The sequence below is a fragment of the Mustela nigripes genome, chromosome 3 (assembly GCF_022355385.1).
Source record: "Mustela nigripes isolate SB6536 chromosome 3, MUSNIG.SB6536, whole genome shotgun sequence".
NCBI lineage: Eukaryota > Metazoa > Chordata > Mammalia > Carnivora > Mustelidae > Mustela > Mustela nigripes.
The window spans coordinates 11,567,309-11,585,478 of NC_081559.1; positions in this window are offsets into that span (position 1 = coordinate 11,567,309).

Consider the following 18,170-nt stretch of genomic DNA (forward strand, 5'->3'; position numbering starts at 1 on the left):
CCCGCTCACCCAGCACAGTGCCGCAGAGGGCCAGACCAGGACCCGCTCACCCAGCACAGTGCCGCAGAGGGCCAGACCAGGACCCGCTCACCCAGCACAGTGCCGCAGAGGGCCAGACCAGGACTCTTCCCATGTTTGCACAGGGCAGAGCCTGCCTGTAGGGGGCCCAGGGGGACATGGGCTCTTTGTAGGCAGGATTATCACACAGGAGGCGAGGGAAAAGTTGAGCTGAGCACACCCAGTATGTTCTTCACAAATTTTCCAATCAGACAAGTTTCTCTACCTCTCCAGGCAAAATGGATAAAGAAGCAAAGATAGGTGTTATCAAAGGAGTCATCCTAATAACCAGCCATAGAATTTAAGCCAGACAAAAAAGTAGAGGGAAAAGGGGATGGAATGATAATGAAAATGGGTGGGGTCAAGGTACTGGGAGTCTCCCCTAAACTGACAAAGCGTGGCTGTGGGAGTTCTACAGAAAAAGGGCGGAAAAGGAAGGATAAAAGGACAATGGCCCAAAGCCAGATTATCTGCCGCCCGGATTTCAGTAGTACCAAACTTTGGTTCTGGCAGATTCGAGAAATGGCGGGGGTGGTGCCCCTGTTATGGAATGGAGGAAGAGGTTTTGGAGGTGAGAAGACCCAGGAATGGGAAAAGCGGGTAGAGAATGAATTAGCCACATAAATGACGGAGTTCTAAGGATGACAGAGAAGGAGGCGAAGAGAAAGACTGAACCAAAAGCTAAAGTCTTCAGTGGTTGAGATGGGAATGAGCGCATTAAACGTTGGTGATGGGGGAACAAGTGCGGATGAGTTCTGGAGAAAGAGAAGAAGGGCATGAAGTGTTTTGAAAGAAGGTAGGGAGGCCAAGCCATCTACTCCACCTCTTAACCCCAAGGTGCTTCGGGTGCGAGAGAAGAAAAACAAAACCAAAAAGCCAGCTTCCACATGGGCAGTCTGCAAATACAGCGAGGACCTCAGAGCGGAAGCAGCTTTGGGTTAAGGGAAGGAACCATTGGAACCGGAGGCTGAGGCTGCAGGGCAGTTTGCTGATGGCCCCGTAAGATATGCCGGAGGGCGTTTGGAAGACCACAGGGCAATTTGGGAGTTAAGGAAGGGGTAAGCTTGGTCTATTTGCACAAAATACAACGTAAACAGTAGTCCCAGAGTATGGCATCTTGAGGGCCCTGAGGACAGTAACTGGAGCAATATGGGAGGGGGGACTTTGGGGGAAGTTTGGCCCAAACAGAGATAAACAGAGGTGAACAGAGATGGGAGATGTAATAGAACTATTTTTTTAAGTCTATTTTTTTTTTTTTTTTTTTTTTGAGGATTCTAGTTATTTGGGAGAGAAAGAGCATGAGCAGGAGGCAGGGGGAAGCAGAGGAAGAGGGAAAAGCAGACTTCTCACTCAGTGGGGAGCCTGACTCAGGCTCGATCCCAAGACCCTGAGATCATGACCTGAGCTGAAAGCAGACCCTTAACCGACTGAGCCACCCAGGCACTCCTCTTTCTTGTGGTCTCTTAAAGCGGGGGTGGGATTTTGATTCTAACTTGAAGTTATCCGTTTCTTTCTGGTAATGCAGCTTTGGTAAGGTTTCATAATGGCTTTCCCAAGAGGGACTAAATCCTGATACTCTCACCTTCTATTTTTCAAGTTAATCCTCTTGTCACTGCATTAGGTGAGGCACCTTTCCTTTTCCCTGGGCTTCTGCAGAAACCAACATCATTTGCTGGCCCTGGGCCACCTTTTGAGTTCTTTGTTTTGCCAGCATGTCAAGGTACATGGCATCTTCTACCCAGGTCCTGCTTCCTCACCCGTGCATGCCTTTGTGTTTGCTCTCTTCCCTGACATTGTCCTTACTCTTCTCCTTTGCCAGATAACAATAAATCGTATTCCTATTTCGAGACTGAATTTGAGCACAGTCTTTGATGCCTTTCCTGACCACCCCCACTATGATCTCACAAACACTACTGTTCCTCACTTGTGACTCTGATACCTTCAAGAACTAATTTATATTTGTCTTCCCAGTTATGCTGTAAATTCCTTGGGCCAAGAGTTATTTCCTACACATATTTTTATCCATAGTGCTTCATACATAGTAAGTTCTCATTAAGAATGTTGAATGGACGGTATAGTTCATCAAATAACCCATCTGTCTAGTGTGCTTTATACCAGAGTATCTCTCAGTATTTTTCCTTTCCCTTTTTCATTAACATCAAAGGAAGTTGGTCCCCTGATTTCCTGTCCTGTTCAGTCACAAATCTCTTACCCCCAGCTCCTCTGAAAGACGCCATTAACTCTTCCATTTCCTCCTTTATGTCCTCACGCTCTTTTAAACTGGCTTTTTCCCCTCTGTCCTCAAGCATATTCAGGTTTTAATTTTTCACCCATGATATCAACACCTCAACTCTGCTGCTCCTTGTGGATACTTCCTTGTTGCTGTCAGATTTTCCCACTAATGTGAATGGCAAAAGCATCTCTCTATTTTTCTGCTTGTGCAGAAGCAGCTTTCAAGACTGCACAAAGTCACACACAAAAATAAACAAACAAAAATTACAAACCTTAAGGAAGAAAGGAAGTAATTTCCTAATATCCCATAATTTGACAAGGCTAATGTGTGAAAGAAAGGCCCAATTTTAGAAATAAGTGCTTGATTTGGCCCATTTAACATTTTGTTTTATTTTTGTAAGATTTTTATTTATTTATTTGACAGAGATGGATCACAACTAGGCAGAGAGGCAGGCAGAGGGAGAGAGAGATAGGGAAGCAGGCTCCCTGCTGCACAGAAAGCCTGATGCGGGGCTCGGTCCCAGGACCATAAGATCATGACCTGAGCCGAAGGCAGAGGCTTAACCCACTGAGCAACCCAGGCGCCCCTCATTTAACCTTTTAGATAGGCTACCTTCTTCCTCAGGCTGTGACTTGTAGGTGGTGTTTTTGTTCCTCCAGGCTCCTATATTAAGTCTAGAAGGATCGAGAGTTCTAATCTTTGACTGATGACACTTTGTGAATCTGATGAAAGGTATATGCACCCCTCACTCCGGGAAAAATAAATGCATATTGTCACTTTCTGCTTTAGTGTCAGAGGCTCACAGATCTTTTGAAGTCCAACCGTGGATCCAGTTTTGAATTCGGTTTAAAATACCAGTTATTAGAGATGGTTTAAAGGTTTCTTTTTTTTATCTTTATTTTCTAACTTCCCTAACGGTGAACTCATCGGACACTGACAGACTTTGAGTTCGGAGTGGCTGCCATAGGAGACACTCAGTTTTCCCATCTGTAAAATGGGGTAATTAATATGTTTTTTTAAAGATTTTATTTATTTGACAGAGAGAGAGAGATCACAAGTAGGCAGAGAGGCAGGCAGAGAGAGAGAGGGGAGGAAGCAGGTTCCCTGCGGAGCAGAGATCCTGACTTGGGGCTCTATCCTAGGACCCTGGGATCATGACCTGAGCTGAAGGCAAAGGCTTTAACCCACTGAGCCACCCAGGTGCCCCTGGAGTAATTAATATTAATCAGTCATTATGTTGCACGGATTAATACTTGCAAAGTCCTAATAATTGTGATTTTTCTAAGCTCCCTTTGGATCATCTGTTATTCAGGTTGTACTTTTCTTCTCTAGATGAAAGCAGATACAATGCTACAGCTGCTTCTTCAGCTATTCTGGTGTGATTTTTTTTTTTTTTTTTTTTTTTTTTTTTGTGAAGGAACACCTGCTTAGAATGTACCTAAGGAGTTATTTCTTTGTTTTTTGATAATTAAAGCACTGCTATGGAGATGGCTGACATCTGGATTCACTTTTAAAGACTTTGCTGTGTTTTCCTGGCTCCTGGGAGATTCATGAACTATAATGCATTCGATGGAAATGTGGTGATGTGCTTCAGTTTGCAACAGCAATTTTGCTCTTGCTTTGTTATTTCCCCACTGCAACGAGTGAGAGCTGCCACTCTGTTACTGCTGCTAAGAGATTAAGGGAACTGAGCTGAGCTCCAGAAATTTAATACGCCATATAATGCCTGATTTACTTTGATTCTGGCTTTGACTTGAATTGATAAACTCACTTGGGACTGCTCAGCAGAATCAACACCTAGGGATTACATTTTTTAAAAATAAACTCGTTCTGAAATAGTTTCTTCTGGGGGGAGCATGAAAATCTAGCTCTCTTACCTATTTCCAACATTTACAGGGGAACAAAAACTTGGCAGAAGTATTCTAATATTACGATTTCGCCCAAAGTTATATTCCTTAATCTCCACTCAATTACAGCTCATTAAATTTTTCTAAGATTTCCTTCCCCCAACTATGTACTTTTGTTTCAGGCGGTTATAAATTACACCGTTACTTTCTCTACCTTGATATTCTTCTTGGCCTGTCACTCACAGGTAGTCACGCCAGCGGAGACACGTGGATCAGTCAGGGTTCCCAGCTGCAAAGGACATAAACCAATTCTGGCTGAGTAAGCAGAAAAGTTTAAAAGGAGATGGACAAACTCAAGAGAATCTCTGGGAGGTTGGAGGGACAGGTATGGAACTCGGCTTCTGGGAGCGATGCTCACTAGCGACCCGTGGGAGGGGCCCTGTAAGGTCACGCCCACTACTAACTTTTACTCCCACAAACACTAAAAGCAATTGCTGCCAATGCCACTGCCCACCAAGGCCACTTCCACGCTACGAATTTAACCTTGCAGGCACGTCTACCAGAAAATGTCAGATGCCCTTGCCAGCAAATTGGTTTCCAAGCAGAATTTTTCCTTCCTCAAGCTACTCACTTCCACGCAAAGTCTTATGCAGGTGTGCTGAATGTTGAAGGCTGGGTCCTGTGTCTGCAACATAGCTGTTAAGAGCCTCTTTTTCAGAGCTTACCTTGGGGAAGCAGCACTTACATTAAGATTGGGGATTCCCTAAATGTAGCAAGTATTTTCAAAACAACCTGGACAGCCAGAAAATATGAAAATATTTTCTACAGGAGAGAATTAATATTTTGAGAATATATACTAAGAGCCAGATGCTTTAAATAGATTACTTAATCTTCAACAAAATAGATATTTTAACCCTATTTTATTTTTTATTTAATTTTTTAAAAAGATCTTATTTATTTATTATTGCAGAGAGAGAGAGAGAAGAGAGAGAGAAAGACAGAGAACGCACAAGTGGGGGAGCAGCAGGAAGAGGGAGAAGCAGGCCCCCTGCTGACCAAGCAGCCCAATGCAGGACCCATCTCAGGACCCTGGATCATGACCTGAGCCAAAGACAGACACTTAACTGACTGAGTCACCCAGGTGCCCTATTTTATTATCATCATGTGACAGCAAGTCCAAAAAACATCAGCAATAAAATATTCCTTCTTAAATAAAAAAATTTCCTTCTTGCTGCAGTGAACTGTTTCCTACTCCTTGGTACACCAGTATATATAAGAAGCCTCCAACTTCATTTCCAAGGTTTAAAAAAAAGAAGTTTGTTTAGAAATTCTCATTGAAGTGCCTTAAACAGTTTCATTTCCCTAGAATAGACCATAAAGGAAAAAAAATAGACAATTTAACACATGATGTACATGAGTACCTATCTTTCAGTATTATTTCTAAGGAAACAATGAGTTCTACTTTTCATTTTAGAAGTACATCTCTCCCTTCTTACTGCCCCCCACCCCCAAAGAAGTATATCTCTTGAGCTTTGCAGTGTGAGCAGAGGCTCTTTTACCCTCTAGTAGCACCAGAAGCTCTAATAATAAGGCAGAGCCTCCTTGGAGAGTCCCTTTCGTAGCTGTCTTGGCAAAGTGGTTCTTGGTGTTAAGAAAGGAAGGAGATGCATCCTAGTAATTTATATAGTGGCGTGGGAGGAAGTACTTCTTTGCATTGGCATGAGGAAGACATTGTTTAAATGAATCCCCGGCTACAGAGAATTTGAGATCTTGAAGAATTGCTTTACCCATCATCAAGTCTTACAAATTCTGTCTCCTAAATATCGCTCCCGTAAGTTCTCTCCCCATCTTGGCCTGTTCAGACGCTAATGCTATTTGATGGAGACTGTCCAGCGTTCTGCTAGATGCTCTCCCTTCCTGTCCTCTGTCTCAGCAAATTCCAATCTATTATTCACACGACTGTCAGAGTGACCCATCTAAGCATGAGTGAGAGCACAAGCTTTCCTTGCTTAAAACCTTTCCTGACTTCCATGTCCTTCAGGAGATGCCATGCAAACTCCTTTGCAAGACTCAGAAATGCCTTTAAGATATAGCCCTTCCCTGCATGTTTGGCTTCATCCTTTGTCGTTCTTTAACTCAAACGCTGTAGGATATCTAATCCGAACTGCCTGCACTCCAAATGTGATGCTGTCTTAAGCCTCCTGCTCTGCCATATGTTGCTCATTCAGCAGCCTACCTCCTTCTACGCGCTGACCTCCGGTAATTCTTCTCTCTTTTCCAGATTCAAACGACATTAAGTTCTCCATACCCTGTGCTCCATCCCGCAGTGCTAGAGGCTTGCTTTCATATTAGAATGTAAATTACAGAAAAATAATTGCATTCTTGTCTGGCTTCTCTTACTAGACTCTACTTTTTTTTTTTTTTTTTTTTTTTAAAGCAGTGGCTGTCTTTTATCTTTGCCACCCCTGCGTTTAGTGAAGTTTTTGGTACAGATATCATATACTCAATAAAATTTTTTAAAAAAATGCATGCCAGACTCGACACAGTATGCAAGCCGTCAAGGTGGTAGCAGTCTAGTAGTTAGGACAGGTCAGATTCATGTAACTAAAACACAAGGCGGAGATGTGCCACCACCGGAGTTCAAAGGAAATGCTTCGGTGACGTTAAGGAGAGAGCTCCCAGTTCCGGTTTCAGGGGGTGCGTGTGTACAAAACTAAGGAGAAGCAGGGGAGAAGATGACATTTGAAATGGACTCTGATGGGGGAATTTTAATACTTGGAGCTGCATCAAGTGTAAGGACTAGGTTAGGTTACATACCGATACAGTAAAGCAGGGGGTGTCACACCAGATCACACAGTAGTCCCACCAAGCGTGTAAGAGAATACAGGAAAAAAGCTGGAGAGGTAGTTTAGACTTTATATGCTGGCTAAGGAGTCAGTAATTAATTTAGAAGGCAACTGTAGTGTAATTAAAGGCAGCAATTAGCAGAAGAAAACTATTACAGCAACTGTAATATTCTGAGTGAGGAGTTACAAGGTCACCTTTGGCAGCTAGTATAGTATAGACAAGCAGACAGATCTGGGACACTTATTGGTGACATGATCTTGAACATGTTATTTAAATTAACAAACCCCAAATTTCCTAATTTATTTTAAAAGAATGCTGTAATTAAATTTATGTAAAGAGATTAGCACAGAGCTTGGCATGTACCAAGTGCTTGAATTAATCAGTGATAGTTCAGCTGCCACTGATAAAAATTCAAGTCAAATCAACATAAGTAAGTAAGGGAAATTATTAAGAGGCTAGTGACAAGATTAGTGGAACAGAATAGAGAGCTCGGAAATAGAACCACATGTAAATAATCAAATGATCTTTGACAAAGGAGCAAAGGCAATACAATGGAGCAAAGATAGTCTTTTCAAGAAATGGTGTTAAAAGAAGTGTACATCCATATGTGAAAGAAAGAGAAAATGAGAGAGAAAAGAAAGAAAGAAATCTAGACATAAATTTTACACCCTACACAAAAATGAACTCAAAATGTTAGCATAGGCCTAAATGTAAAATGCAAAACTAAAATAGGCCTAGAAGATAACATATGAGAAAATCTAGATGGCCTTGGGCTTGGTGATGACTTTGTAGATACCTTACTCAAAGCTCAGTCCATGAAAGAAAAATTGATAAGTGGGATGTCATAAATATTAAAAATTCCTATGAATTTTTGTCAAAAACACAAAAAACTTCTGTGAATTTTTGTGAAAAACTCTGTTAAGAGAATGAAAAGACAATCCGCAAGCTGGGAGAAAATCTTTGCAAAACACTTATCTGGTAAAGGACTGACTGGTGTCTGATTTCTATACAGAACTCCTAAAACTCAGCAATAAGAAAGCAAACAGTCTAATTGAAAAAGGGCAAAAGATTTGAGCAGACACCTCACCAGAAAAGACATAGAGATAGCAAATAAACTTATGAAAAGATACTCAATGTCACATGTCATCAGAAAATTACAGAATAAAACAATGAGATACCATTGCACATCTCCTAGAATGGCTGAAAGCCAAAATGCTGACAACACCAAGTGCTGGCAAGGATGTGAGGCAGCAAGAGCTCTCCTTCTTTGCAGGTGGGAATGCAAAATGGTGCACCCACTTTGGAAGACAATTTGGCAGTTTCTTACCAAACTGAATATTCTCTTACCATATGATCTGGCAATTACATTTCTTGCTACTTACCTAAATGACCTGAAAACTTGTGTTCACACACAAAAACCAGAGCACGAGTGTTTATTGTAGCTTTATTTATGATCGCCAAAACTTGGAAGCAACCAAGATGCCCTTCAAAGAGGTGAATGGATAAGCACACTGTGGTACATGGGCACAATGGAACATGATCAAACCATGAAGAGAAAAGAGCTATTATACCATGAAAAGACATGAAGGAAACTGAAGGGCATACTGCTAAGAGAAAGAGGTGAATCTGAAAAGCCAATATACTACATGATTTCAAATATATGATGTTCTGAAAAGGGCACAACTAGAGACAGTAAAAAGATCAGAGATTGCTAGGGGTGGCGGGGGGGTGAGGTTTGAGGGAAGGATAAATAAATAGAGCACAGGAGATATTTAGGGCAGGGCAACCATTCAGCATGATACTGTAGTGGTTAGTATATGGCATTATATTGCTAACAAAGTCCATAAAATAAAACATAAAAAATGAGTCCCAATGTAAATAAGCTATAAACTTTAGTTAAAAACAATGTAAGAATATTGGCTCATCAATGGCAACAAAAGTACCACACTAATGGAAGATGTTAATAGCAAGGAAACTACAATGGGGAGATAGAGGGAATATGGGAATTCTTTGTACTTTCCATTCAATTATTTCTGTAAACCCGAAACTGCTCTGAAAATAAAGTTATAAATTTAAAAATTCACCAAGCAGTATATATAAAATTCATGCAGTTTAGTAAAAAATAGAAAAGTTGAGGTGCCTGGGTGGCTCAGTGGGTTGAAGCCTCTGCCTTCGGCTCAGGTCGTGATCTGGGGTCCTGGGATCGAGCCCCACATCGGGCTCTCTGCTCAGCAGAGAGCCTGCTTTCCCCTCTTTCTCTGCCTGCCTCTCTGCCTACTGTGATCTCTGTCTGTCAAATGAATAAATAAAATATTTTTTTAAAAATGGAAAAGTTGTGTTTAAAAGAAAAAAATAAAAAAGCTACTCAGGTAATTCCCAGAAACAAAGACAACCCAGAACTTTAGGGACTAAACCTGGGAATTTGATTTCTCTTTTCTTCTGTTTTAACTCTCTGATAAGTAAACAGGTTTTCTTTACATGTCAGAAATAATGACGTTCCCCACTCCCTCCACCCAAAAGGACCTAGACTGGTATCTGAGGCTGGTGACAGTGTGGAGAATCTGGGATACTTAGTCAACAGAGAAATTTTACTGAACCCCTGAACAGTAATGACCCGTGTTACATGATAGCAAACAATGGGCATTACTGTTGCCTACAGTAAGGAGATAAAAGGGGAGCCTAATGAAATGTTAAAAAACTGAACTTAGAGAAGTCTGGGTGGCTCAGTCAGTTAAGCGTCTGCCTTCCTTCAGGTCGTGATCCCAGGGTCCTGGGGTCGAGTCCTATATTGGACTCCCCACTCAGCAGGGAGCCTGCTTCTCCCTTTCCTACTCACCTTGCTTGTGCTCTCTCTGTCTGTCAAATAAATAAATGAAATCCTTTTCAAAAACCCCTGAACTTATTTTCAAATTGTAGATTCATGTGCCATTATTCCTGAGGTATTTTCATTGGGTATAGGATTCTTGGTTGACAGTTCTTTTCTTTCAGCACTTGAAAAACATTGTTATTTCATTCTGACCTCCATGTTTCTGATGAGAAATTTGCCGTCATTTCCATTGTTTTTCTCCCATAGGTGAGGTATACTTATATAAAATTAACAGACCTTTTAGAATCTCTAGCAGTAAGAAAATTTTATTCCAGCCCAAGTTAGGACGGCTGTGAGGGATACACAAACTTCACAAAGAAGACAGTGCTCCTGTAAAGGGACATTTGGTGGAGAGTTATATACATCTTTTTACATTAAAATGTTACAAATTATCAGACAAAGGACATTTCAGAAAGTTGAAGACCTTATCTTAAGTTTCTAGTATATGCAGGGCTGTATGGCTTTATGGGAATCAGGGAAGTTTCTTTCTTTTCCTTATATCTTGTGTTCAGAATGTTCTTTTTTGGTTATTTTAACAGAATAGATGTACAATGTGTGCTTGGGGCAGAAACAGACCCAGGATTTGAAGTTTTGTCAAGTCACTTTCACCTTGGTTAATGTTAAAGAATAGCTTCCCTGGGAGCCCAGAAGCAGGGCCCACGAACACTGGAAGTTGAAAATTTCCTTTATCAGGTGTCAGTTCTTTCTAGGTGCTGTCATGATTTTTCCTTCGTCTTCAGTTTCCACAAGTTTAACTATGATGTATATTGGCATAGATTCCTTTTGTTATATCCCGTTTGGGGTTCATTCAGATTCTTGAGTCTATAGGTTATGTTGTTAAATTTGGTAATTTTTTAGCCATTATTTCTTTAAGTAATTTTTCCACACTACTCTCTTTCTCCTCTCCTCCAAAACTCTAATAACATGAATGTTAGATATTTTGTGAAAGTCTCACAATCCCGTATGGTTCTGTTTATTTTTAATTTTTTTTTTTAGTCTATTTTCTTTTTGTTGTTCAGATTGGGTAATTTCTATTACTCTATCTTCAGGTTCACTGACTCTTTCCTCTATTTCCTACACTGCTTTTGAGCCCATCCAGTATGGTTTTTATGTAAGTCCTCCTTTTCCTCCTCCTTCTCCAACCCCCCACACCGCTGCCTTCTTTTTTTAATCTTCTATTGGATTGTTGAGACTTCATTTTTCTTGAGGCACTCTAATTTTAAATATTTTTTCAAGTGTGTTTGTAATTGCTTGGTGCAGCATTTTTATTAGTGCTGCTTTAAAATCTTCAGAAAATTCTAACACCTCTGACGTTTCACTGTTGGCATCTATTATTTGTCTTTTTTTCATTCAGTTTGAGATCTACCTCATTCTTGGTATGACAAGTGGTTTTTAAACAAAACCTGGAATTTTTCATATTATATGATTCTGTATCTTATTTAAACCTTTGGTTTTAAACGTTGTCTGATACCACTCCAGCAGGGGAGAAGGGTTGTTACCCTGTTACTGCCACATAGTGGTAGAAATCTAGATTCCCTGCTTGGCCTGATCTGACAGTGGATGGGAAAGAAGAGCTCCTTATTACTACTGGGTATGGACAGATGTTCCAGCTCTCCACATGGTCTGTAAATGACACTGTGGTAGGTTTGGCCTCATTATTCCTGGGTAGTGGTGAAGGTCCTGACTCCCCATATGGTAACCACTGACAATATGAGGGAAGGAGAAGGCTTGTTACTGGTGATGGAGATGATAGTCCAGGCTCTTTACATGGGCTTCTCTGATACCACCCAAGCAGGGGTATCAAGGCATCTCATTTAACTTGAGGGTAGAAGTCTAGGTACCCTACTCAGCCTTCGCTTCTTGGGTAGCCCACAGTTTTTTCTGAGATATTTTGCTGGAGTAGAGCAGTCATTTTCTCAGAGTTTTCGATCTTCCCAGGCTTTCCCTTCCTTCCTGTTTTGCCTAGTGACAGCAGACTTTTCTTGAAACTTTTGTTGTTTGTGCCTATCAAGTTTCTGAATTGTTAGATTCTTTAACTTTAATTCTGTAATATATGAGGCAAAAGAAAAATCCAAAGCTCTCATCATCAACACAGTACGGTACTGGCACGAAAACAGACATGCAGATCAGTGGAACAGAATAGAGGACCCCAAAATGGACACTCAACTCTGTGGTCAACTATTCTTTGACAGAGCGGGAAAGACTATCCAATGGAAAAAAGATAGTGTCTTTGACAAATGGTGCTGCATGGGACAGCCACATGCAGAAAAATGAAACTGGACCACTTTCTTACACCATACGCAAAAATAAACTCAAAATGGATGACAGACCTCAATGTGAGACAGGGATCCATCAGAATCCTAGAGGAAAACACAGGCAGCAAACTCTATGACCTTGGCTGCAGGTCTCTCTTGTGTTCCCTCTCTCACTGTCTCTCTGTCAAATAAATAAATAAAACCTTTAAAAACAAAACTACTCACTAAATCTAGCCCACAAAAAAGGGAGAAAGAATTAGTTTCTACTTCTTGAAGGGAGGAGTGTCAAAATTCTTGTGGACATATTTATTTATTTATTTTAATTCAATTTAGTTAATTTATACAATAGTATTAGTTTTGGGGATACAATCCAGTGATTCTTATAACACCCACTGCTCATTATATCACATGCTCTTCTTAATGCCCATCACCCAGTTACCCTGTCTCCCCACCAACCCCCCTTTCTTCTTGTTAGACATGTCTCCAAAGGCAAGAGAATCAGAAGCAAAAGTGAACTATTGGGACTTGATCAAGTTAAAAAGCTTTTGCAGATCAAAGGAAACAGTCAACAAAACTAAAGGCAACCTACAGAATGGGAGAAGCTAGTTGCAAATGTCTTATCAAATAAAGGGCTAATATCCAAAATTCATAAAGAACTTATCAAACTCAATATCTGCTGTGCCTGGGTGGTTCAGTTGGTTAGATATCTGCCTTCAGCTTGCATCATGATCCCAGGGTCCTGGGATTGAGCCCCAGGGCTGGCTCCCTGCTCAGCAGGGAGTCTGCTTCTCCCTCTCTCCCTCCCTGCTGCTCATACTTTCTCAAATAGAAAATTAAAAGCAAACAAACCTCCAAGACCAAAAAAACAAAAACAAAAACAAAAACCCTCAACATCTGTAACTGTCCCTCAGAACAATGTACTAACCAAACATGCTTGAACATGTACCAGCAACAGGCCTCTGGGGGAGAGGATGATATACATCCTCGAAGCCAAGCAGCAGGGAACGCCCAGCCCACTCAGCTCAGGGTGGAAACCTGCCTGCTTCTTTTTTCTTTTATCTCCCCTTCTCCAAGAGATCACCCAGAGTTAATTAGATGATTCCTTTAAGTGTGTTTCCTCAACCACAAATCCTATACTGCTTGATCAGACACATCTTGTTTATCTATAATTTCCTTGACTCCTTTGTTGATTGTTGTCTTGTATCTAATAAATATGGGACCGAGGAGTTGTTCGAGGTGGCAGGAAGTCTTCTCAACTGCCAACCCCTGCTCCCGTTCTCTTGAAGCTGACGTGTTTGTGCCTCATTCTTCTCCTGTGCACTGTTGGAAATCAGCAAGTGGCTGTTGGAAAGCAGCAAACACCCAAAAAGCAAAAAATCCAGTCAAGAAATGGGCAGAAGACATGAACGGACATTTCTCCAAAGAAATGGCCAACACTTGAAGAAATGCTCAACATCACTCGGCATCAGAGAAATACAAGTCAAAACCACAATAGGATACCACCTCACACCAGTCAGAATGACTAATATTAATAAGTCAAGAAACAACAGATGTTGGCAAGGATGTGGAGAAAGGGGAACCCTCCTATACTGTTGGTGGGAATGCAAGCTGGTGCAGCCACTCTGGAAAACAGTATGGAGGTTCCTGAAAAAGGTAAAAATAGAGCTACCCTATGACCCATCAGTTGCACTACTAAGTATTTATCCAAAGGACACAAACAGTGATTTGAAGGGGCACCTGCACTCCAATGTTTATAGCAGCAATGTCCCCACTAGTCAAACTATGGAAAGAGCGGAGACATCGATGGACAGATGCATGGATAAAGATGTGGTGTATGTACAATGGAATACTACACGGCCACCATAAAGAATGGAATCTTTCTGTTTGCAATGACATGGATAGGACTAGAGGGTATTATGCTAAGTGAAATAAGCCAGAGAAAGACAAATACCATATGCTTTCACTCAGATATGGGACTGAAGAAACAAAATAGAAGAACATAGGGGAAGGGAAGGGAAAATAAAACGAGATGAAAACAGAGAGGGAGGCAAACCATAAGAGACCCTTCACCCCAAGAAAACAAGCTGAGGGTTGCTGTGGGGGGAAGATTTGTGAGGGGATGGGGTAACTTATTGATGGGCATTAAGAAGGGCATGTGATGTAATGAGCAATGGGTGTTACATGCAACTGATGGATCCCTGGGTTGTACCCCTGAAACTAATAACACTGTATAAATTAACTAAATTGAATTTAAATAAATAATAAATAAACAAACAAACAAATAAATAAATCCACAGGAATTTCGATGTTCCTCCCTTCAAGAAGTAGAGACATGGGGCACCTGGGTGGCTCAATGGATTAAGCATCTGCCTTTGGCTCAGGTCATGATCCCAGGGTCCTGGGATTGAGCCCAGCATCGGGCTGTCTGCTAGGCAGGGAGCCTGCTTCCCCCTCTGTCTCTGCCTGCCTCTCAGCCTACTTGTGCTCTCTCTCTGTCAAATAAACAAATAAAATCTTAAAAAAAAAAAAAGAAGAAGAAGACTAATGCTCTTTCCCCTAATTGTGGGCTAGATTTAGTGAATAGTTTTGTTTTTAAGATGTTATTTATTTTTTATTTATTTAAGATTTTATTTATTTATTTGACAGAGACAGAAACAGTGAGAGAGGGGACATAAGCAGGGGGAGTAGGAGAGAGAGAAGCAGGCTTCCTGCAGAGCAGGGACCTGAGCTGTCAGGCAGACGATGCCTGAGTCACCCAGTCCAGACACCTCATATAAGTGGGTTTATATAGTATTTGGTCTTTTGTAACTAACATTTGCCACTCAGCATAATACTTTGAAGGTTCATTGATGTTGTTGCATGTATCAGCACTTTATTCCTTTTTATTTCATTGTATGGCTATACTACATTGTATGGATAAACGGATATAAAACGTTAATGGAAATTTTGGTGTTTCCACTTTTTGGCTGTTTTGCTGCTACATAGTTACGCTATGTAGTTCTGCTACTACAAACATGTGTAAACAAGTTGCTATGTGGATATATTTTCATTTCTCTTGGGTATATACCTAGGCGTGAAATTTCTGGGCCACACGGCAAATCTATGTTTAAGATTTTGAAAAACTGTCAAACTGGACAATATTCCCTCATCCACAAACATGAGATATCTTTCCATTTATTTAGGTCTTCTTTAATTTCTTTCAACAAAGTTTTGTAGCTCTCAGTATACAAGTTCTTCATCTTTTTCATTAAATTTATTCCTAAGTATTTATTCTTTTTGATGCTATTATAAATGGAATTTTCTTACTGTCACTTTTAGATTGGTCATTGCTAGTGTAGAAGTACAACTGATTGTTGTATATTGATCTTGTATCCTACAACCTTTGAACTTGTTTATTATTTCTAATAGTTTTTAGTGGATTCCGTTGAACTTGTTTATTATTTCTAATAGTTTTTAGTGGATTCCTTAGGATTTTCTATATACAAGATCATGTCATCTGCATGGTTTTACTCCTTCCTTCCCAATCTGGAATTTTTTTTTCTTGCCTAACTGCCCTGGCTGGAACCACTAGTGCAGTGTTGATTGGTAGTGGTAGGAACAGACATCTTTATCTTGTTCCTGTTTTTAGGGAGCAAAGATTCAGTCTTTTACCACTACTAATGTTAGCTGTGGGCTCTTCATAGATGTCCTTTATTAGATTGATTTGGATTATGGATTTTGCTGAAACATGTATTTAAATCATATGCTACCAGAGCAGTGTAGAGTGTCACGTGGCTAGTGAAACTAGCCAAAAAATAAGCTTTCAAATCCACATGATTTTTTCTTCTAATCTTGTTTTATTAGGCATTTTGGGGGCAAAATTATATGATAATTGCATACCTCATCTGAAGCCTGGTCCTTTCAGTATCCAATTTTGGTAGAGAGGTTTATGAAAACATACAATATACCTGTCCAAAGCCAAGAAAAATTGAAAAGAATTCAAACATTTTTGGAGTCTCTCAAAGAATATCAAATGGGATCTGATTCAAATTCCAAGAAAAAACTTTAAAAATATTTCTTTCTTCATTCCTATCCCATTCAGTCTCCCACAGGAACCCCATTCTTTTTTCCCCATTCTCTGCCTTTCTGTATCCATTCATTATATCACAAATTGCCCATGTGTAACACATAGGCCAGTCTATGCCTGCATTTAATTTGATAAAACATCTTAAACACAAATTTAATTAGTTGTTAAGATTTATAAATTAGGAAATGACACATAAAAATCTACATATCTGGGGTGCCTGGGTGGCTCAAAGGGTTAAGCCTCTGCCTTTGGCTTGGGTCATGATCCCAGGGTCCTGGGATCAAGCCCCACATGGGGGGGGGGGGCTCTCTGCTCAGCAGGGAGCCTGCTTCCTCCTCTTTCTCTGTCTGTCTGCCTCTCTGCCTACTTGTGATCTCTGTCAAATAAATAAATAAAACCATTAAAAATTTTTTAAAATTTACGTATCTGATTTCCCTTTAAAATTTTGAGTTTGTGAAAAAAAAATTGAGTTTGGCAAAATGTGGCCTGCACTTTACCACTAAATGGTAGTGAATAGTGGGTATCTCCTTCAAATATGACATGTCCTCGAATTTGCTGCAGTCTTTACCACTCCCAACAGTATTACACACGGCCAATTTTACTATTTATGATATAGGCTTAGCTTCTGTAGATACTGGGATTCATGACCTTTTAATGCCATCCTTTCCAATGTATATTAATCACACTCTCTCAGATTCCTTCCAGTTTTGCAACTTTTTCTATTTACTATACTGAGCAGTAAAACAAAAGTTCTGAAAGGATCCTTTGACAATTGTCTAGAGTCCAGAGATAAGCTGTGGCCTTTTGGTCCAGAGATAAGCTGTTTATTTGTTTGTTAAAATTCCTGTGGAGATCTCTATCTGATGAAAAGGAGGGGGAAACTCAAACCAGGGGTTACACTAACTTTGTATAAGGAAGACCTTTCAGGGAAGAAAAGCCCATCTCAGAGAGAGAATAAAAGGGAAAAGCCCTGGGCAATCTGTGCCTATTGTTGTTATAAAAGTAGTGATTTACAATATTGGTCTTTCTGGAAAAAGGAAGAGGGGATGGAGAAAGGAAACAGATGTTACAGACACATCAATGGGACCTATGAAAAGCAATTACAATGTCAATGACTTAATATAAATGATATACATACCTCAACTGATGAATTAAGAGCTGTTACTTTCTCTGGAAGTGGCTACTTGACTATAGGGGAAAAAAAACCCAACTTGCACTTATTTCAGTCTGTTTCTTCTCTGACCTTTAAATCTTTATTTGTATTTCTTAAAGACCTTAATTATCTTAGAATGACTGGGACAACTTTGCAGTATTTAACATTTACTACAATTAATCTTCTTTCTAAAAGCACGAGAACTCCCATCCTCTTCAATAGTGACAGATTCCATTAACAGGTCAACCCAAAAATAAGACTACAACAATCAAAAGCTGCATTTGAAATACATGTATATATGGCTGGGTTTTTGGATTACATTTCAGTAATCCTCTACCTAACAAGAGAATGTAACAATATGTATATGATTCACAAAACAGAGTGAAGGCTTATTTCCTAAATATGGTTATATAATTGGCCTCAGTTTCTTTTTAGCCAGTAATTGTTAAAAAGCAGATCTACTTAATAATAATAATTAGTTTCTGATTCATTACACTATTATGATGTCAGATGGAACCCAATAATTTGGACCACAGGTTAGTATATTAGACCTCTATGAATTCATTAAAAATAAATAAGAAAATTATATTTTATCATTTGTGTTCATATTTCCAGACTATTTGTTTTTTTCTTTAAGATTATCTATTTTTGAGAGAGAGAGAGAGAGAGAGAGAAGCACAGGTGGCACTGGAAGAGGGAGAAGGACAAGCAGACTTCTGGATGAACACAGGACTCGACATGGGGCTAGATTCTAGGACCCCAGATCATGACCTGAGCCAGTCAGATGCTCAACCAACTGAGCCACCTAATGTCCAAGCTTATTTGTGACTATTTGATATGTGAAAT